Source organism: Bombyx mori, chromosome 18 (genome assembly GCF_030269925.1).
Source record: "Bombyx mori chromosome 18, ASM3026992v2".
NCBI classification, from domain to species: Eukaryota; Metazoa; Arthropoda; class Insecta; order Lepidoptera; family Bombycidae; genus Bombyx; species Bombyx mori.
The window spans coordinates 15,199,993-15,213,929 of NC_085124.1; positions in this window are offsets into that span (position 1 = coordinate 15,199,993).

Here is a 13,937-nt window from a genome sequence, read left to right on the forward strand (position 1 = left end):
CCCTCCGGGCCCTCTCGGCCGCGGAAGAAGGCCAGGTCAGAGTCTGACCGAGGCTCATCGGGTGACCAAGATAAACGCCCGCGTATAGGCCCTTCCTCCAGGTCGGAGGGAGAAGAGAGCGTGACCACGTCCACGGATCACTCCTCTACCGAGTCTATCACTCCTTCCTCGTCAAGATCCACTTCCCCCTCTGGGAGTCCAATCCCAGTCCAACCCGTTCCCAAGCCTAGAGCACCCGCCAGGACAGGGATTGCTCCTAGGCAATTGAGAACCCCTCCTCACTCCCCTTCCCCAACTTTATCCCCAATCCCGGTGGACTCTACCCGAGGTGCCCCCGCCCTAAGCGGCACGGCGGGTAACCTGGACTCCACCAGGTACATGGACCTCGAGTCCACCAGACCACGTCACGCCCCTATGCCTAACCCCATTCCCTCTACCTCCTATGCTGCCATGGCAGCTAGGCCGAGTATTCCTTCCACCCAGAGGACATCCCAATCCTCTCATGTCCCTCCCCCGAGGCCGAAGGGTCGTGCCCAAGAGGAGCTGCGCCGACATCCGCCAATAATGGTGGAGGCCCTTCCTAATTGGTCCCGCCACATGGCGGCCATTAGGGAGCGCCTCGGTCGCGCCCCCTCGGTGCGACCCTTCGGCGCCGGCTTTAGATTCCTGCCGACGTCGGTAGAGGAATACAGGGCGGTCCAGGCCTACCTGTCGGAGGCCTCTGCCAGGGATGGTACCATAAAATGGTACTGCTATGCCCTGACAGGGGAGATTCCGACTAAGGTGGCTGTCCGGGGCCTCCCTGCCGATACTGACGCGGCAGAAGTAACCGATGCCCTGAAGGAGCTGGGGTTTCCGGCTCGTCACGCCAGGTGCATCAGGTCCCAGAGAGGGCGCCCGGGCTGCGTGTTCCACGTAGCCTTGGACCACCTCTCGAAGGACGACCTCGCCCGCCTGTACGCAGTCAATGAACTGCTGTACTTGCCGGGGGTGACGATTGAGGGATGGCGACCAACCCGCGGGCCTGCGCAGTGTCATCGCTGCCAGGCCTTCGGGCACGCCTCCAATAATTGTCACCGAGCGGTCCGCTGCGTTCGATGTGCCGGGGAGCATGTCGTAGCGGACTGCCCGAGGCCGAGGGACGGCCCATTCTCCTGCACCAATTGCGGGAAAGATCACGCTGCCGTCGACAGGCGGTGCGCGGTCTACCGCAAGAGGGCCAGGATGATGGGAGTAACCGTCCCTCCTCCTGCGCCGTTGGTGCCTCGATCCGGGAACACAGCTCCTCCTCCTTCTGTAGCTCCCATTCCGAAGGGGAAGGGGAAAGGGAAAGGGAAATCCTCCCAACCCCAACCCCCTCCCCCGTCCTCACCCATCCCCCCTGCCGTGTCAGTGGAGGCCAATCCATCAGCGGCAACGCTGATGGCAGAGGCCAACGCTCCGCGGCGGGGTATACCTGTTCCTACCCCTCGTGGTTCACACGCTGTTAGATTGCCCCATCCTAATAGCAGTGTTCCAGCTCGTGCTGGAACTCAAGTCCCACAATTATCAGGTCCGAAACAAAAAAAAAATCGACTAAAAAAAATAAAAAAAAAATTAAGGAAGAGAGCCCAACGGGATGCAGTGGTGAGTGCTTCTACTGCACCGGCTCCTTTAACAATGGAGGTGGACGTGAACCCACCCATCGACCCAACTTCTCAACCGACTTCACAATCGGGAACGACCCCACTGCCCCAGGCCCAACCAGCCATCTCGGGCACATCTCAGCCCCCCCTCCCCCCCCGCCCTCAGTGCGAGCGCCGCAGCGGTCGACAGGCCTCCCAGCCTGCCGGCTTTGCTGCATGGCTGCTCGCACTGTGGGAGAAATTGTCCGAGGTGATCTCCGGAGTAATCCGTGAGATCGCCTCGGGAGCCAGTCCCTTCGGGGCGCTCCTGTCGGGGTTCTACCGAATGATTGCGCAGTTCAATGGCTAGCCAGGAGCTGCGCATCATTTATTGGAACCCCGACGGGATAAAGTCCCGAAAGAACGACCTGCTTGTTCTCGCCCGGGAGTATAACCCAGAGGTTGTGCTCCTGGGCGAGACCAAGCTACGTCCTCAGGATGCGTTCAGGATTCCAAACTACTTCATGTACCGACGTGACGAGCTTACCCCTGCCGGGCGGCCGTTCAGGGGCACTGCGGCCCTCGTCAGGCGGGACGTGGTGCATGATCAGTTGGATTTGCTGTCCTTCACATCGACAAGGTCAGTCGGTGTGAGGGTACACACCTCGGGGGGAGATATGCGGATTTATGCCGCGTATAGACCCCCGGGGCCTGAATTTCACCCTGAGTACATAAGACGGGCCCTGAATCACGACAGCCGCCCAGCTCTGCTGGTCGGGGACCTCAACGCGAAGCACGTCGCGTGGGGCTCCCGACTTAACTCAGCAGTGGGCAGGCGGCTGTTAGAAGATGCCGATAGGGGCGACTACTCTGTGGTCGGCCCCGACGAACCCACACACATCCCGACCGCCGCGCGATATCAGCCCGATGTGCTGGATGTGTGTGTGCACAAGGGGCTACGGTGCCCCGTAACGATCGAGGCACTGTACGACCTGGGTACCCCACATCTCCCTGTCCTGGTGACACTGGGAATGGGGCTCACCCGGGTTGCGACCTCGCCCCTACGACCGAAGGTCGACTGGGAGCTCTTTAAGAGACGACTAGTCGACCTTCCCGTGATTCAGGACCCCAACACCCCTGATGGGGTCGACGATGCGGCAACCCGCCTTGTTGACTCCATCAGGGGAGCGATCGACCAGGCGACGACTCTTGTGCCCAGCGGCGGGCCCAGAGGTATACTCCCGGCCCATTTGAAGGCGATTATTCGCCGGAAGAGGGGCTTGAGGAGGCTCTGGGCGACAACTCGTTGTCCCAGGATAAAGCGCGAGCTTAACGAGCTGGAAGCGGAGCTGGCGACAAAGATTAGCACCTTTCGGGGCTATGCCTGGCAGGAGAGGATCGAGGAGGCCCGCGAGGACCCCTCCTCAGTATCCCTCCACCGGCTTTGTCGCCAGCTCTCAAATCGGCCTGCCCCGACTTGTCCACTCGTGGACGAGAGGGGCAACCGATGCTTCTCGGCTCAGGCCCGCGCCGATATCCTGGCCGAAATGCTGGAGCGGCAGTTCGCTCCAAATGACTCTGCACCCTCAGAGGCCGCATTCCACCAATCGGTGGAAGAGAGCGTAGCAAGCCTACTCTCCTCCCCGGTGCCACCGTTGGGAGATGGTGATCTCATCACTCCCAGCGAATTGCGCCTCATCATCAAGCGGATGAAGAGGCGCAAGGCGCCGGGCGAGGACGGTATTCCCTCCCTCGCTTTTTTCCACTTCCCTGAAACGGTCGTGTCATATATGACACGGCTGTTCAACTCCATTCTGTCCACAGGACACTTCCCGGGAATTTGGAAATTGGGCAAGGTTATCGCCTTGCCCAAACCCGGCAAGGACAGGAGAAATCCCTCCAGTTACCGTCCGATCACGCTGCTGTCGCACGTGGGCAAGTTGTTCGAGCGGCTGCTGCTGAGAAGGATGTCGCCGCACATCCTTCTCAGACCCGAGCAATTCGGGTTTCGTAGCGGTCACTCGACAACGCTGCAATTGGTCCGCGTCATGCATCACTTGGCGGATCGGTCCAACGCGCGCCAGTACACGGCCGCAGTCTTTCTCGATATCGAGAAGGCCTTCGACCGTGTCTGGCATGCGGGACTGATCCACAAGCTGTTGCAGAACACGGACCTCCAGCACGCCTACGTGCGACTGCTGGGGTCGTACCTGGAGGGAAGATCCTTCCTTGTCGCGGTCGAGGGCGCCAAGTCGTCGGTGCGCCCAGTCACGGCCGGAGTTCCGCAGGGGAGCGTCCTGGCACCATTCCTCTACGCTCTCTATACCAACGATATTCCCACGCTCGAGGGCAACCTCCAAGCGTGGGAAGCCGACGTGAAGTTGGCGCTGTTTGCCGACGACAGCGCCTACTTCGCGTCATCCAACTTCCCCTCTGCGGCCTTTTCGAGGATGCAGAGGTTATTGGACTTACTGCCCCAGTGGCTGGACCGATGGAGGGTCGCGGTCAACGTGGGGAAGACTGCGGCTATTCTCTTCGGTCCAGTCCGCACAACAGTCGTCCCGGGACAGCTCAGTCTCCGTGGCGCTAATGTCGAGTTTAGATCCAGCGTCCGGTACTTGGGGGTCGATATCGACCGGAGTTTGAGGATGACCGCCCACGCCATGTCGGCGTTGGCGGCAGCTCGCTACGCGAGATTCCTCCTCCGGCCGGTGTTGGCCTCCAGGTTGCCGGTCAGGACTAAGCTCGGCATTTATAAGACGTATGTCCGTTCCCGTATCACGTACGCAGCTGCGGCCTGGTATCACCTCATCCCGCAAGTCACGCGGGTGAAGTTACAGGCCCAGCAGAATCTGGCTCTTCGCACGATAGTCGGAGCAGGGCGTTACGTCAGTAATGCCGTAATCGCCCGGGATCTGGATGTGGAGTCGCTCGAGGAGTTCATCCGGAGGCTAGCTCGTAATCTTTACGAGCGGGCTGACGGTGGACCCCACGAGCATCTCCACAATTTAGCTCCCTTGCACGCTAGACCACCTGATGGTCTGGCGCTACCAAGGGAGCTACTGGAACCCCCGGCTATGGTAAGATAGTCGGCTTAATCGGAGTGATATGGGAGTGCTCATAATGAGTGCCCCCATGGGACTGAGCTGTCCACACTCGTCACTTCCCCCCACATTGTTGGGGTGCCCCCCTATGGGGACCCATTTTCCACCCCCGAGGGTGGACCACTCCCCCGTTTGGGGAGTGTTTTAAGTCGGCCCCTCCCCGTGACGGTCTTCCCCTTCTGGGGAGCCCGGAGCGGGTGAGCGCCAAACTAGTGCCGCGGCTCCCCCTCTGATTTGTAGAGGCGGGGCCGCGGCATGGGGCCGGTGGCGGGCCCCAAGGTTGCTGACTGTTGTCCCTGTAACAAATGTATATAGTAGTTTAGTTAGTTTTAGGTTAGTTGTAGTTAGTGAGTAAGAAAAAAAAAAAAAAAAAAAAAATTTAGCTGTAGGAAGCAGAGGACAGCAGCCGGCGCCGGGGTGTCACCGCCGCGGGCATCGAGCCGTCACCAGACTGCCCATCGTATTATATATAAGTATATATAGATGTAAATTGCCGCCGAACACGCAGCGAACAGCGTACCTATCCCCAAGTCCTCCCTGCATTATTTCACCCCTGCCCTATGTGGCAGGGAGCTTCGTCCCGGGCAGTGGGGTTTGCCCCGAGGCCCGTTCCGTGCCCCCGACAGGGGGTACGACGACCCCTCTTGCTTACGTTGCTATCCCGAGGCCGAACCGAAGATAGGCAAGAGTGGCGCAGGGTAATACAGCAGAAAGTTATTAGAGAAGGTCAGGACCCTCAGCATTGAGGATTATCGAGGCACGGAGGAGGATCAGCAATAATAACAAAACGTATAAAAAAATGGTGAACTCAGTTTTTTTTAATTCGCGATAGCATTTGCTGTCGATAGATAAAGGCAGAAAGAAACAAAATAAAAACAAAATCGTGGATTTGTTGTGGAACAAACAATGAAATTGGACCAATAAAAACACAACAGCACTTTTAAAAAAGACTATAAAAATTTAATATTCAGTTTATTAACAGTTAAATCAAGCGTATTTAGTGCTATAAAAAGCATTTGGTGACTTTTATTTAACTCTGTCCGTAAATTCATTTGTTTTTGTATACTTCGTATGGTATTTTTTTATGAGTTAGAATCGATTTCAACTTGATATTAATCAGGCTAGAATATTGCTGGTGCCGGTATCGGTATCAAAGGGAACGTTTCGCGTTTAAGAGTTATCATAACTGATCAATGCATTCTTAGTTTTTATTTATAAAGAACAAAACGGCGGTAAGCGTTTTCCTACCACCTCTCCCCACTTTTTCTTCTCTGACTTTTGTTTTTATATCATTGCTCAATGCTTTCCTAATTCATCAACGTTTTTATTTCTATCGACAGCGCAAGTTAAAAAACTAGTTCTAGGCCAGATTCGCCACTGCGTCGATATCCTAAATTACTCTGGATTCGGATACCCTCGAAGTTAATTAAGGTTTAGGTCAATCAATTCATAGTTCAAAATAATATACCAAAAATCCATTTAAATATATATTTATAGATTAAAAAAAAAGCGTTTTAGTTTCTTAAACGTTTCGGGGTCTAATATGCCCCGTAACGCCAATATGATGTTTTTCATGCGAGGTCCTAAGCGCCTCGTACCGCAGGAATGGAAAGAAATAAAAAATTAGTGCCGCTGTGAACGTGTTAAAGAATTTGTTGAAAATTTGGACATACTCACAGGACAAGACGCTATAACCCCATTCAAAGCTGAAATACGCATTTAGCAGACAGCGTAAGACATATTTCGTTTTGCCACCATACGCCTTGCAAGGCTGAATTGATATTATTAAGCCTGCAAAGCGAGGGTGATATGTCCCAATTTGGGAAATTTACGATATTCCCGAAGTATGAAATTGGATTTTACAAGCTTTATTACGTTTAGCAAGGGTACACTTTACATTTTATTTTTAGATAGATTAGATTGTGTGCTGCGCAAAATTTCAATTATATTTTTTTGGGTTACCGCGAACCGCGATAGTTATTGAAATAAATGTTTAAAAATATAAAAAAAATATTATGATTTTAGGTGACGAACTATAAATTTTTGAAGTTATACTTCTTTAGGTGCGTTATGAAAAATTTATGAGAGTGAAATTTTACGATGCGCGCGCACCGTGACACAAAATTAACAGAATGAAGTTGCCCACTAAATCGCTCATTACAATACGACCGACGTAACTTGGCGAGTCTGAATATAGCCGCAGGTGAACTTTTCGAACCGTACCGAGAATTACCGATGAGACCGAGAATTAACGACCGATTTATACGATGTCAAGAAAAGAGATGTCCAATATGCGTGTTTGAGGATGTTGTTTAATCGATTTTTTTTCAAATTGACTTAATTAAAAAAAAAATGACGTATAACTTCTTACGCGCGTACATAATAAGTACACGCACCCTTTTTTTTATTGCTTAGGTGGGTGGACGAGTTCACGGCCCACCTAATGTTAACCGGTTACCGGAGCCCATAGACACCTACGACGTAAATGCCACCACCTACATCGAGACATAAGTTCTAAGTCTCCGTTTTTACAGTACAACGGCTACCTCACCCTTCAAACCGAAACGCATTACTGCTTAACGTTACAAATAGGCAGGGTGGTGGTACCTACCCGTGCGGACTCACAAGACGCCCTACCACCAGTAATTACGCAAATTGGAATTTTGCGGGGTTGATTTTTATTACAAATACGTACTTATGAAATCTTCGCGATTGACTTCCACGATGAAGGAATAATATCGCGTTAAGTATATATTACTTTACGATACGATCACCCGAAAACATCATAATTTACGATACTACTATACAATTGAGACAAAGACCTCAAGGTGTGTGATGACACTCACGGCGTGATGTCGATGGACTCCAGTAACTACTCAACACCAGGTGAGTCGAGATCACTTACCAGTATGTGCAATAAAATTAACACCATTTAATATTACATATTTCACTTAATATCCTTAGTAAAGTAATAAAATCACATTCCACTGATATGAATAGGTAGGTACTTGAAAATCGCACACAAGAAAAAATAATTCACAAAACCAAAGTAACCTTTTTAAATTCTTACGCATCAAATATCTCTCGTCCTCCTTTTGTTCTTGCGCCAAATGTTTTTTTTTTGTAGGTTTTTTTTTTTATAGAAACAATACTACATTAGGGTTCAGTGATTACGCTTTGTAGTTTACCTAATCGCGTTCCTTTTGCCGGATCTCATCGAACAGACGGGACCTTTGTGGAGTCGACATATTTTTACGTATTAAAAATAAACATTTTTATCCGTGTTTCGTATTTCTTAAATATAACATTTGTATAACCGGCTCTCAATCAAATTGATGGATTGACATTCTGAATGGTGCCATCGTTTGCCGAATAAGTTAACTTGAATAATTTGATATTTTTTTTAAGGGATTTTATGACCTGGTAACTAAGACCTTTAGGTCATGTCTTATTTTAATTTATTCTTATTGTTATGAAAAATGTTAATATAGAGTGAAATGGAATGAAATAAAATGAAGATGATTAATTTGATCAACTGGGATGAAATTAAATGAAATGTGATGAGATGATATGGAATGAAATATAATTTCAGTAAAATGGTGATCATTTACTGAGATTTTTTCAGTGAACATTTTGGAGTATCCCGAGAAGTTAAAAATATTTGAATTTGGTTACTACGGTACTAAATAGTAACAGATAAAACTGATTATTTTGACCTATTCTGAACTTCATTTTTACGAGGCTTTACATTCATGGTGCTCAGTGGCGCGCAATTGGAGAGGTCTATGTTCAGCAATGGACTGCTATAAGTTGACGATGATGATGAGGAAATAATCTGCCCTTTGAACTAAACTAAACTGTCTTACTAAACAAGGTGGATGATAATTTAATCTGGCTTTGAAACAAGAATTGTAAAACCAACGTCCGTAAAATTCATTCATTTATTTTTCGCCCGACAAGTCTGACAAATAAAAAACTATTGATAGAACTAAAATCCAAAAACCCATCTGAATATTCCATCAAAACTAAAAGGGGCTACAGCCATACGTACACAGTTAAGTAGGTAACAGGTGCGGATAATGGTACACAACCAGTTCACCTTGAAACATCCCGCATCTTCCCCTCATCAGCCCTGCAAACCGCACCGGGGAAGCTCCTTATGACGCCGTAGGTCTGGTTATAATGGATAGTGCAAATTTACATCGAGGTCAGAAATAAGGGTCGCAGGTTAGATTAGCTTACAGAGGATTATTGGAATTGTTTAACTTTAGTGAAGGCCTTTGGCTTCTGAGTAATTTAGTTGTTAATTACTCGTCTAGCTTTCCCGTTGTTTGTGACGTAGAAGTTAGTGCTTGTCTCGACTCTGGAAACTGCGAGGATTACTCATTTGAATTAAAAAGAGCAACCCGTGCTCTGACACTAGTGAAGTTAAATAGCGCTTAGATAGCGTAAATAGAAGTTAAGTAACGAATTTTCTACCTAACTTCTCAATCCTTATTATAATTATTGTGGGTGGGGCGATCTTGTGAGGCCAACTGGCTTACAACGACATCCCGTTTATTGTTTACTAGCGACCCGCCCTCGCTTCGCTTCGGAAACATTAAAACACACATGAAACAAAAAAAAAAAATTAAAAAAAAAAAAAAAAGTAGTCTATGTTCATCAGGGACAATGTCGGCTTCTAATGGAAAAAATAATTTTTCAAATCGGTCCAGTAGTTTCGGAGCCTATTCGAAACAAACAAACAAACAAATCTTTCCTCTTTATAATATTAGTATAGATATCATATATGCATGAATGAGCTCATGGCCCATTGGATGTAAAGTGGTTACACAAGGACCTGCCACTCGCCTAGCAAACACGACTTAAAAAGCTCGGTTGCAGTCTATAACGACTACCCCATCCTTCAGACTGGAATATAGACGGATAAACCTACCCGTGCGGGTTCAAAGTACGCCTTACATTTGCTTTTTATTATACCTACTAGCTATTCCGCATAAATGTATGTATGCATAAAGATCGGCATATTCGCATGACTCGCTACGAGTAAGCTCGACATCTGTCTCCAATTGTATACAGTGGTTGTGCAAATCTTCTTACCGAATTCCGTAAATACTTAGTGGCAGTAAGAGGCAGGAACACTTACCTGAACATAATTATCAGTGTTAATTTATCTTTTTCTTTAGCTTACCTTTTTTATACTCTCCCTGTTCACACGTTTTGAATTGAACCTTTGTATGTATACAGTTATTAGTTTAGGTAAAATGTTGGCTATTAGGCTATTTCCCGAAATGTTTATAAATTAGTAAGCGGAAGTCAAAACGGATATGGGCGGGATTTATCTCAAAACTAACTCACAATTTTAAAGATATCCTTTAAATCGTTTGCATTGCTACAAAATTAAGCCAAGGATAATATATTGCACATGCCGGACATAATGCTTCAAAATAAGATAAATTTCATAGTGTTTAAGTATATTATTATATTTTATTAGAAGGTTAATGGACTAATATGACGATTGTATTGTACTGAAATTACATTAAAGCTACTTAAAATGTATTCATTATCAAACATATTTTAAATTTGAATAATTAATGTCACATAATATCTGATGACTTGAAGTATGTATACTTATATATTATAGCATATCATAGCACAGCCTTTAGTATAGAACATAGTTAATAGGTGTAATCTCGTACGTCCCCCTAATAAGGTGGACCACCCAGAAACATAGGCTTCTTCATATAATTTCTTGTTATTTTTCATTTATTTAGTATCTGATATTGTTTATTATCGGAATTTCTTGAGTACATATTGATATTACTCAAGAGATCTTGTGTTTACGGAAAAGGTACCTATTCAAATATTAGTGAAAGCTACTTTTACGAATACATGAGCGAATTTGTAATGTTTGCTAGAAATTTCAGTGCAGATAAACTTTTTCAACGCAAAAGTGCGAACAACGAATTTGAATTTTGTCAAAACTATTAAATATTTTAGTATAATAGAAATATCATACAAGTCTAAAATAGACTGGCATCTTCTGTTTTTAAGAGAAGAGCACTCAAGTGATGCCTAATTCTTGGCTGTATTCAAATACCGCTATTGCCTACCAATCGTTTGAAGAAGAAACCACGATTACCTTGTCTGCAAAAATAATTGGAACGGCGTTATGCTACTGTACTCAGAATATACTGCCGCACATACTACAGAAAACGCCAGTGATTACGTAGTTTACGAATAGATTGGTGGTAGCACCTGATGTGAGACCGCACGGGTAGGTACCACCACCCTGCCTATTTCTGCCGTGAAGCAGTAATGCGTTTCGGCTTGAAGGGTGGACAGCCGTTGTAACTATACTGAGACCTTAGAACTTATATCTCAAGGTGGGTGGCGCATTTGCGTTGTAAAATGTCTATGGGCTCCAGTAACCACTTAACACCAGGTGGGCTATGAGCTCGTTCACCCATCTAGCCAGTAAAAAAAAACCACGGCGAGATGATCCCATCACCTTCATTATACCGCTACTGGAGCAGAATTCGTCCAGGTTATCTGAAAATTGAATACTGAATCGCACATGTGGTGCTGGAGAAAAGTGCTCGGGATATCGTACCAACGGGTCCAATCAGGAATTGAAAACAATTAGGCGCCTCTCTCGCAAGGTGCAGTCTCGTCTCCAGACATTGACGTGTGACACGGTCTGGGACCTATTAAACGAGCATCTGATGGTACAGGGTAGGGTAGAGGATCTCAAGCCGCGCGGCAGTTCTCCCGTAAAATGTACTGACCAGATCAATGATTCAATGTATTGTCCTCTACACGAAGGCACCAGATGCGCAGCTGGAAGGAAGACTCGCGGCTGGTTGTCAAACGCGTTACTGAAAACATGACAGCCACTACCTCAATACCAAGGGTGTATTGACGAAGAAGAAGAATCTTCAATTACTGCGCTCTTTTATACATAGTTTGTTTTCAGAGATCTGGTGATCTTGTCACGTTTCCTTAGCGGTCTAAATGAATTTTTGGAAGAGTTTAGAAAAATCTTATTAGCGCTAGGCGATTGACTGTGCCCTTAGCATTGCTGATATCGGGGAGCATCGGTGATTTCTCACCACTAAGTGTACTGTGTGCCCGTCTGCCTATTAAGACAAAAACACTGAATACATACACTGTTAACAAAGGCTACGATATTCTCGTAATTCGTGGCGTAGCAGCGGTTGTTCTACGCGTCGGAATTTTCTGACAGAGCCATCGTCGAGCACAGATGTTGTTACACGCCGCCACGGGAACGTGGAATAGCTGAAATGTTTCCACGTATCTGCGAGGTTGAAGTACATTCTCTACTCAGTAGCTTTGTTCAATCTTTCGAACTAGAAGATATCGATTCAGATATCTTATATATATGACGGAGGAGAAACGCTGAAGGAATGTTTTTAAAAAGTGTGACGTCAGCATTATTGACGTCACGGTCATTAAGTTCTCGATGATGACTCATGTTTGGGCTTCCAAAACAAAACTTCACGAGAACTGCGTATATTGCACGAGAAGCATAACAACGTTACAGAGAGATCCGTACTGTACTACGGCTCGGACACGAATGAATCTACGCTAGACAGTACGGCCGTATTTATAGGACTTCGTACACGTCAGCGTGTTTACAAGTATTAAACACGTGAGCGTGTTTACAAGATTTTAAAGTATTGAAATTACAATAAAAGGGACTGTTTAACATCAATTTCTTATCACAGAGTAATTAGTTGATGATCAGTGGGTAAATAGTCATATTTGCGCCGACATATATATTTTTTTTATTGCCCTTGTAGACAGACGACGAGCCTACGGCCCACCTGATGGCAAATTGTTACCGTCGACATGGACTTCAGCAATGCCAGAAACGGAGCGATGCCACTGCCTACCGCTTAATGCTCTACAAGCCTCGTTTGAAGAAGGACATGTCATAGCGCTCGTGAAACACCGTGGAGGGGTACTCATTCCATAGCTGGATGGTACGTGGCAAAAAAGACATCTGGCAACGCACTGTGGATGACCGCAGTGGCTCCAGGTAGTATGGATGAACTCTACTCCGGTGGCGGGCGGTGCGATGGTAAAAACGAGATGCCGGTATCATCTCGAACAATTCCTCAGAGCACTCCCCTTTATATACAACGATAAGTTCTGTTCAATATATCATATGCAAATACGGTTCCATTTTCATTACTATTACTAATATAATATATACTTGTAAAAATTTCCCAAAAGACATCAACGTAAATCCCAATTTATTTTATTATAAATTTCTAAGCAATGCGTAAAGCTACAACTGTGCCAAACCTTTTGAGAGCAAAATATTATTTGTGCTGTTGAATTTGACATACATTCGGTACTGTATCAATGTTTACACGGCACACATAGTTTGAACGCCACTAAGGCTCTCAAAGTTTTGTAAATAATCAATATTCACTGACGATTTTTAGAGGCTGAAGGTTTATTGATTTTAAATCACGTAAATTGTGACCACTGTTCATTGATGCTGTAGAAGTATTGACGTACCGGAAGGTCCTAAATCAAAACACATGTTTATTTAATTTTGTATCCTATGTTTTAGTACATAGGACCTTTGTTTCAATATTATAGAATTTATCATTATCAAATTTCTTACCTTATATTTCATAAAAAACCGAAAAAAAACCATGTAAAATGCCTTAATGTGGTATCCCTGTTTTATCTCTAAACAATCGAGTGTAATGTTCATATTTAATTGAAATAATAACTCATGAACAACATAACCATACTACAATTAAATCTCGGATCGGCTAGAATATTTTCTTTTCGTATATTATTTTGATGTACAATAAATACGCTACTCTGTTTTCGATTATTTTATTTATTTTCTCCAGTTTGAGAACCACAGCGTGATTGTATCCCGTTATTCGTTATTTACACTACATTATACGCTGTTTATAGACAGTTGGGGAAACAATGTCAAAGCACGTTCTAAGCTGCTTTAAGATAGTGTGTGCTACCAATACGTGAGTAAATGGGATTTTGATCACCTCATTGTTTCAGAATCGCTATGAGATAACAAGGAAATACTATTAAACGATTTAGCGCTTAAAAGTGGGCTCAGAACTCTCTTCAGTACGCAAAAAATAATCAAAAGAAGTAGACGGAGAAGAAATTAAGAAGTCGATGTGGCCCAAAGAAAAAAGCGCTTTGTGAACTATTGTCG